Source organism: Stegodyphus dumicola, chromosome 1, assembly GCF_044657685.1.
Source record: "Stegodyphus dumicola isolate Sdum_Otavi_A_Nest chromosome 1, ASM4465768v1".
Lineage (NCBI taxonomy): Eukaryota > Metazoa > Arthropoda > Arachnida > Araneae > Eresidae > Stegodyphus > Stegodyphus dumicola.
The window spans coordinates 229,484,838-229,493,220 of NC_140768.1; the positions used below are offsets into that span (position 1 = coordinate 229,484,838).

At 32.2% G+C, this 8,383-nt stretch overlaps 1 long non-coding RNA gene and 1 other non-coding gene across 4 annotated transcripts in view; both read left to right on the plus strand.

The window, feature by feature from the left end:
• Window positions 1–8,383, plus strand: part of LOC118184189 (uncharacterized) — a 32,961-nt gene that overhangs the window by 299 nt on the left and 24,279 nt on the right. Inside the window, exon 1 of one of the 3 annotated variants that reach the window (XR_004757372.2) lies at window positions 5,969–6,119. The exons of the other annotated variants lie outside the window; for them this stretch is intronic. This is a non-coding gene — a long non-coding RNA (uncharacterized LOC118184189). Of the gene's footprint in view, window positions 1–5,968; window positions 6,120–8,383 lie in introns of those variants that run through there. 3 annotated transcript variants of the gene reach the window in all.
• On the plus strand, window positions 7,715–7,785 carry LOC118184196 (small nucleolar RNA SNORD36). Its single transcript, XR_004757377.1, has one exon. It is a non-coding gene; the product is annotated as a small nucleolar RNA SNORD36 (small nucleolar RNA).

Below are 8,383 nucleotides of genomic sequence, written 5' to 3' on the forward strand. Positions count from 1 at the left end.
TTACATTGCGTAATAACGACCACTAAATGCTAAGAAAATTTCTGAAGAAAAATTAATTCGAAAAATTTGTCATTTTTTTATATATAAAACAGATTAATTGTACTTTTACATCTATTATTTCGTTTGTACGGGTGTATTGATCTTAAATTTTTGTAACATGAGAAAGATTTTTCATGTTCTGCTTGGCTTGGTTTATTGATTTCAACTTTACCTGCTTTGATTGCTTCAATCTTTTCTCCATCAGTTTGATTTGTTCCAATTTTTATCTACCTTCAACGACCGATTGAAGTCTCTTAAACACTGGTAGGTGTAACCCAGGCAAACCAATTTGCGGCATGGTTGGTTTAAATAATTTTGTTCACCTTTTTCCCATGTGTAATGTGGATATGAGCCAGTTCCCCTTAGAAAATCCACCACGTTGTACATTAACCCCCCGCTTAAGCAGATAGCCAGCATGTTTTGCATAGTCAAGTAAACCAAACTTAGAATACTGCAAATAACTTAGAATGATAGTATTCATGCATAAGCAGAGCTGTAGCTAGGATTTTCAGCACTGGGGGACAACTGAAAATCTTGTGCCCCTCTTGTTTGCCTAGGATGAAAAACATTTCATTCTAAAAATTCGTTTCATGAGCTCGGCGTGCCCAGGGACAGATGTTTCCCTTTGCCTCACTCTAGCTATGCCCCTATGCATAAGTATTAAAGAAATCATTTTGAGTGTCATACTTCCAAAGTTTTGTCATACGAATGCAGTTTAACCCACAGTATGAATTCTGTTTTTAAGTATATTTCAGCATTTGTTTCTACTTGCTGTCATATTTTTATTTAGCATTATTGTTTATTAATATTTCCAAATTTTTCATTCTGTATAACATAAACTATGAATTTTTTAAGGAAGGAAAAAACTGTAAATTACTTTTATTGTAAAAAATGTGCATACAACTTTGTTGTTTTTTACTTTGACACTAACGAGATTGTCTATAGACAACTTAGTGCTGAGCACAGGCATAAATATAGACTAACCCAGTTATTTTCTCATCTGTACAGATGAATCCAAGTCAGATATTCATGTTGGGATGGCATTTGTAATTAGTGACCAATTGGATGGTAGAAGATTGTCACGATTCTCAGTCTTAACATCTGAACTAACTGCTATATATTACTCTTTTATACATATCAAAGCTGTGCCAGAAAAAGTTGATAAATTATAGACTTTTAAAATGCATTGGAAACTTTTTTCAATACCCAGAATCCATTAATAGTTAAGTTAAATATAAACTTAACGAATCATGGATATGGCAGCGAAATCTGCTGTTGAACTGTCCAGTTGCCTTGTACCTTTCAGACATCTCAGTTTTGTCATCAAAAGAGAAGATACTAAAAAAGTGGCAACAACTTTGGAACATTAGGCCTCATAACAAGTCAAAAAGTGAGAAGTCTGCAATAGAACATTGGGATTTCACTGAAAATTATAAGGAGGAAGTTCTTTTGACTCGTCTTGGAATCGATCACACTGGAGTGACACATAATTACGTTTTGAAAGCTGAGAATGAGCCTTTTCTTTCAAATTAATGTTTGTCTATCAGTCTGTCATTTTAATTGAGTGCCCATGTTCTAATATCCGAAGTGTTTTAATAGTTGTGACTTAAACTATCGATCGTTTAATCTAAAGAGAGGTCAGTTGTAATTTATTTTGTTATTTAAAAGAGACTGGTTTTTATTATCTAATATAATCTGACTTTAAGGTTGTGTAGTGAATTTTAATTTTGACCATTTTTGTGCTTTTACTTGGTTTTTTTCTACTTCATTCTCTGGATTTTGTACATTTGTCCACCTCCCTATTTTATTCATTGTTATAATTTGTTTTTAATTCATCACACACTGCAGATCAGCTTTGCAAGCGATTCAGAAGGGCAAATGTCAACTCGGTCATCTTTATACCGATAGAGCTGCCGAGGTTGACAGTTTCGGAGTTGTATAATTGCACTTTGTCATAGACCCGACATCATCATCATCAATTCATCACACTACCTCATGTTTGGCACATTGTGTTCTTTTATGTTTAGTTTTCAAATTTGATGTTTCAAGTATAAATAATGAATCAAGACAAGAATTTTAGTGTTTTTTCTAGCATTAATAACAAAAAAAGCTGGAATTTTTTTTTCCTCTGGGAACTATAAAATTTTTAGTGTATTAAAATGATTTCTGGCATGATCCAATTGTATTTATTTATATCTTTATAGTATTTATGCATTATTTCTAATGAAATTATATTAAGCTAAAGATGATGCTGACTTTTATTACATGTCTTTTGCTCCTGACTAAAGCAAATGTAAAAATTATACATTGATCTTTATTAACTGAACAAAATTTTCTGGAAAAATTCATAAATTGGAATTTTTTTAAGCCACATTGAACATTATGCTGAATTATTTAAGCTGTGATGATATTTGAACTGGAAATGATTTTTCATGAGTATTTTCCACCAAGATCTCTGAGCTTAAAGCCGTTCTTTGATGCTTTGGTTTTTTTTTTGAAAATGTTGTGAATTGTTGGTTTCCTTTTTAAAGATTTTTCTCTCTCGTATACCGTCATGAAAGTGACAACATTGCATATACCATTATCCGGAATGATCTCTAATCTGGATGTCAAAGCCACAAACTTTTTTGGTATGCTTTACGCATGCGAGTTTACTTTATAACAGACGATATAAGCTAGGCTAAAATTATCTTTACTGATTCTAAGGCATTTCAGTTAATGTTGCAGATTGTGCTGTTCCTTAATCTTCTAATTGGATCTGGCTTATTATTTTTTTGCAGACTGTTAGAGCAATCTTATAAAAATTAAGATTGAACTTTCAATATGTCAAAAAGTTTCCAATTCTAGAGCTGCCAAAGTATCACAAAGCGAAAGCATGTTTCGATGCTTCTGATAGTGAAGAAAGTAACAGAGAGGTTATTGAAAATGAAAATATCTCGATTGACAAGTTAGTTGATATTCTCGACATGGTAATTAAAGGACTTGAACAGTGGAACTGAACAAGAAATTATGTCTGTTTATAGAATTAAAGAGAAAGTATTAGCACAAAAAACGAAGCAACTTAAACCACTTACATTGAAAGAAATATTTAATAAAGTAAACAAATAAATATTATACCTTTTTTTTTTGTAAATTTTGATACCCTTTAGATCATAATTGCTCTTTATTTCATAAATTACGGTTTCATATTTTTAATTGTATAATTTCTGCATGCCATCTTACCAGATCTAAATTGAGGATCTATAATCCTGAATCGCTAAAGTCCCGACGAGTCCGGATTACAGACTTTGTACTGTATGGGGAAAAATGTAAACTACAGTCAAAAGTCGTTAATCCGGACTTGTCGGGACTTCGCCGATTCCGGATTATAGATCATCAGTTTAAATCTGGTAAGATTTCATGCAGAAATTATACAATTAAAAATATGAAACTGTAATTTATGAAATAAAGAGCAATTATGATCTAAAGGGTATCAAAATTTACAAAAAAAAAAAGAGCTTAATATTTATTTGTTTATTTTATTATATTTTATTAAATATTTCTTTCAATGTAAGTTCTTTAAGTTACTTCCTTTTATGTGATAATACTTTCTCTTTAATTCTATAAACAGGTATAATTTCTTGTTCAGTTACAAAGTTCCTCTGTTCAAGTCCTATAATTGCTGTGTCGAGAATATCGACTAATTTGTCAATCAGAAATTTTTTTTTTCAATAGCCTCTGTTTCACTATCGGAAGTGAATTATAATGACGAGGAATATGATTTAAATCATATCAAAGACTGAGTACATCGAGATGAAATACTACATTTAGTAAGGAATTATAAGCCAAATAAAATAAAAACATCTGCCCTGATAGTGCTGACAGATCAACTTCCAATTCATTGTGTGCCGCGGCATCCCCCCCCCCTCGCTGCAGAACAGCGTGAAATTGAACAGATTTTGGAATGGTTAGAGAAATAAAGGATATGCTTTATCCATTTTTTGCAGCAATTCCACTTTTTGTTTGATGGACATGGAAACATACTTTTGCTTTGTAGATCCTTTGGGAGCTCCAGCATTCAAAATTCTATTTGACATAATCGGAAGTGCAAGCTTATTTTTATAAAATTGCTCTAAAAGTCTGTAAAAAATAATAAGCTGGATTCAATTCGAAGAATGAGGAACAACGCTATCTGCAACATTAACTGAAATAGATAATTTTAGCTTATACCGTCTGTTATACATTAAACACGCAAGCGTAAACATATTATGCGCACACTCATATGCACAGCCAAAAGTTTCTAGCTTTGAGATCCGAATTAACGACTTTTGACTGTATTGTATATTGTTGCAAAATCCGGAATATAGATCATATTTTCAACATTTAAAAAAATTTCTATATTGTTAAATTTTAGGCCATTGATTGTCTGTTAGTCTTGATTAAATAAGATTAAAAAATTACTTTCTTATCTACACCTTTGCCAAAAAGTAGTAAAAGCTTATTAATGTTGTAAAGCAATCGCAGAAAAGTATTTATATGGCAGAGCAAATATGGGCTAACATGTCTGTTTTGACTGATGAGCAATGTCATGCCTTCGTGGAGAATATTCTGGGGAAAATTGGAAATGAAAGCAGTTGCTTAATGTTTCAAGATAACCTACCGCTTGACACATAGTTTTCAAGTTATGTGCTTGCTTGAATGATGATTGACGTAAGTCAGTTCTGCTACTGAGTTTTGGTGAAGGTATTTCTCATATTGGCAAGCAAGTTCATCTCAGCTGAGTGTCACTTTATTATTATTATTTTCAAAAGTTAAAGGCAAATTAAGATATTTCCTCTTTTATCAGTAATAAAGGCCATTAGGTTATAGTACTCATTTTAGTAATAGGACAATGCAATTGAAAAGTTATATGCTTGGTAGAACTGGGGAGCATTTCTGGAAACTTGTCTTCTAACTAATCATATGAATAGTAAAACATCTCACACCTGTCTCCTTAAAACAGGGCTCCTTAAAAGTTCTTAATGTTTTTTTTTAATCCTTAATTTTGGAAGCATTTCTGGAAACTTATCTTCTAACTCTGTAATGATATGAATTAAAAGATCCCACACCTGTCTCTTTAAAACAGGGTTCATGCTTATTAAAAAGTCCTTACGTTTTTTTGCAGATTATTTTTGGTCCTTAACTTTGGCTCAAATTGTCAGAAGGTCTTTAATTTTAGCTACAGAAATTTGAATAATTTATAAGGTTTTTGTTTTGTTTTTTGCATGAATTTCATTGATTATTTGAGGTTGTATCAGGCAGTATAATGGCTGACAGACCACATATACCCATGTATAAATAGATATTCCGACTTTTACGAAAACATTTTGGGAAAACAAATTTGTCACATGAGCGGCGCCTCCGATAAAACAGCACACCGATGTTCTTGATAAAATTACACTCGCACTTTAGTAAATGTTTGTTTATTTCCATTTTAGCACATGATAAAATTTTCAAAGAATTTCGTTCAAATTCTTCAGGATCTGCAAATAAATCCTGAAATTCTTTTTCAGTCATTGGCGAATCTTCATAAATTTCATCACAGCTAGTGGCATTATTGTCACTTGGATAGATTGTGCATTCAAGTTATTGAAAATGCAACACTTTTTTTAATAATTTAGTTATCATTTCAACCACAATCATGTCCTAAGCGTCCTTCACCCACTGTGCAATTATAATTATGTCTGGCTTTCTATTATTGCCAACTTTGGTTTTAGCAGGCAAGTTGGATTGTATCCATTCCACCCAATACCCACGCATATTCACCTTGAATGGCTTATTTATGCTGACATCCAGTGATTGTAAAATGGATGTCAGCCCTCCTGGGATCATAGAAAGTGTTTTTGAACTTTTTGCATGTTTTTTTTTACAGTTTCTGAATGATGCGGTGGAAACATATCCCAAATCAAAAGCAATGGTTTCACTAAAAGTGTGCCTGTTTTTCACCTAACATTTTGAAACCAATCAATCGTTAAGGTGTCCAACCATTTTTCTGGGCACAAACAACTGCCAAAAATGTTCTTCCCCCCCCTAGTAATGTTGGTTGAAAATAATCATGGGAGGTAAGTTATTTTGTTTTTCATCCTTTTTATCAACAGCGAAATTTTCAGGAAGATCAAAAGTAATCAGGGTTTCATTCATGTTGCCTATTTGAAACATTTCAAAATCAGTTATTTTTCTTTTTTCAGTCGCATACTTTTGGAAGTTGACTTATTTATCTTTAAGTTGACTCTGCAATTTCTGTGAAATTTTGTTAGGATGGTGTAAACATGGTCCTTAACGACTCGTGAGTCTTGTGCACCAATGTTGTGATGCACGAAAAGAGATATTTACAGGAGCAAATTTTTCATCTGCGAATGTATCGCAGTTCGGGGTATGGCATAACCTTGCTAGCTGTTGTCTAGAATCCAATTACTTAAAAGCTTTTTCCACTTCTGGGAAAGATGCCAGTCCATGACGCAGAGCCTGTTTTACATTTAGTTTTTTTTTTTTTTTTTTTTGTAATATAGGTGCATTTTCCCTCCAGTCACGAATCATCATCTTGTTCATGCTGAACTTGTGTGATGCACAGATAATGAAATGAAATAGGGGGACTTTTCTAATAAACAGAAAATAAAACGTGTTGAACCCCTACTTTGAAGTTTGATTTTTTTCTTAAAATTATCGACTAATACAGGTGTATACGATAAGTTTTATTTAATATTTCAAGATATTTGCTTGCTTAAATGATTATTAATATCAGTTCTGCTTCTGAGTTTTTGCCAAGATATTCTTCATACTGACAAGCAAGTTCATCAGCTGAGTGTTTATTTTCAAAAGTTAAAACCAAATTAAGTATATTTCCTCTTTTTATCAGTAATAAAACCCATTAGGTTATAGTTCTAATTTTAGTAATAGGACAATATAATTGAAAAGTTATATGTTTGGTAGAAATGGGAGCATTTCTGGAAACTTACGTACCAACTCTAATGATGAATAGTAAAAGATCCCATACCTTGTCTCCTTAAAACATGGCTATTATGGTATTACATCAAACCCCTTTTTGAGATGCGATTCCTTTTATTATGCGGTACTAAATTTGGCGATCAATTTCTATACATAATTTTTAATCCTGATATTTGCGAATCTTTTTTATAAGAAAATTGAAAATATTTAAATAATGATAGTATAAAAATTGTAACTAAAAATAAAACATGCATTTTCCCAAGTCATGTTGTAAAATTTCGCTTTCTATTGTGGCAACTTAGGAATATTTCGATTCTGAAAAATATGATAGTAAATACTATGAAGTGCAATTTTTGAAGCGCTTCTTAACAAAAGCAAAATAGTTACTTGAGTCATTTTTAAATTAATTTCATTTTTTTTATTTCTTCATTAGATTCCCCCCCCCTAAATAATAATTAGGTATGTGTTGGTATTCTTTTAAAATTTAACTTTACACTTTCCTTTTTCAATTTATTATTCAAAAATCTGCTGGCTTTATGCTCTTGTAGAGTTTACAGTGATAGTTTTTAGACCTTGTACCTCAGAAGGTCATTAATTCTTTTCATTGATGGTTCTTAAAAGTATTTAATTTCAATGTGCAGAAACGTGTATGAACTCCTTTAAAATTAGCGAAATTTTTTTCCCCACACATATATTGCGTGTATATATTGTAATGCAGTGATGAGTTTTTAGCCACAGAAATATAATGTTGAATACTTTTCGAGCTTTTTAACTCTGAGCTCTTGTTTTTTTGCATAAAAATCAGGGTACTTTATGTTTTAAGAAAATGGTTTGGTTTATTAGATTACGACAAAGCACTCGAGGGCTATCTGCCTTAAGGGAGGGATGCATTCGGGAACTTTTTAAGGGAAACTGGCTAGTATACACGTTACACACGGGGAAAACCACGAAAACACCCATGCAGCCAGCCCGTTTGCGGGATTCGAACCTCGGACCAAACTACCAGTGTTCAGCGACGCTACCGCTCGGCCGCTGGTGGGCCCTTTAAGAAAAATGAATCAAAAAGATATGCACATGAATGTTTTAAGATAATTTAGTAAAACAGAGAACTTCTCTGGCATATACCTGATTTTCAACATACATGTTTGCTTTTGTGATGGTTATTTGAAGTCAGTTCTGCTAGTGAGTTTCTATGAAGACATTCTTATTACTAAAGAGCAAGTTTATTTTAAGTTGATTATTCAGGGTATGAAGAATAGAATAAGGTGCTTAATGTTTTAATTTTTTAATGAAGATTTATTTCTTCAATGGCATGCTAAGTATGTAGACTTACTGCTTGCTGGAAAAAGGAAATATGGTATGGATTTTTCCTATTATGTCT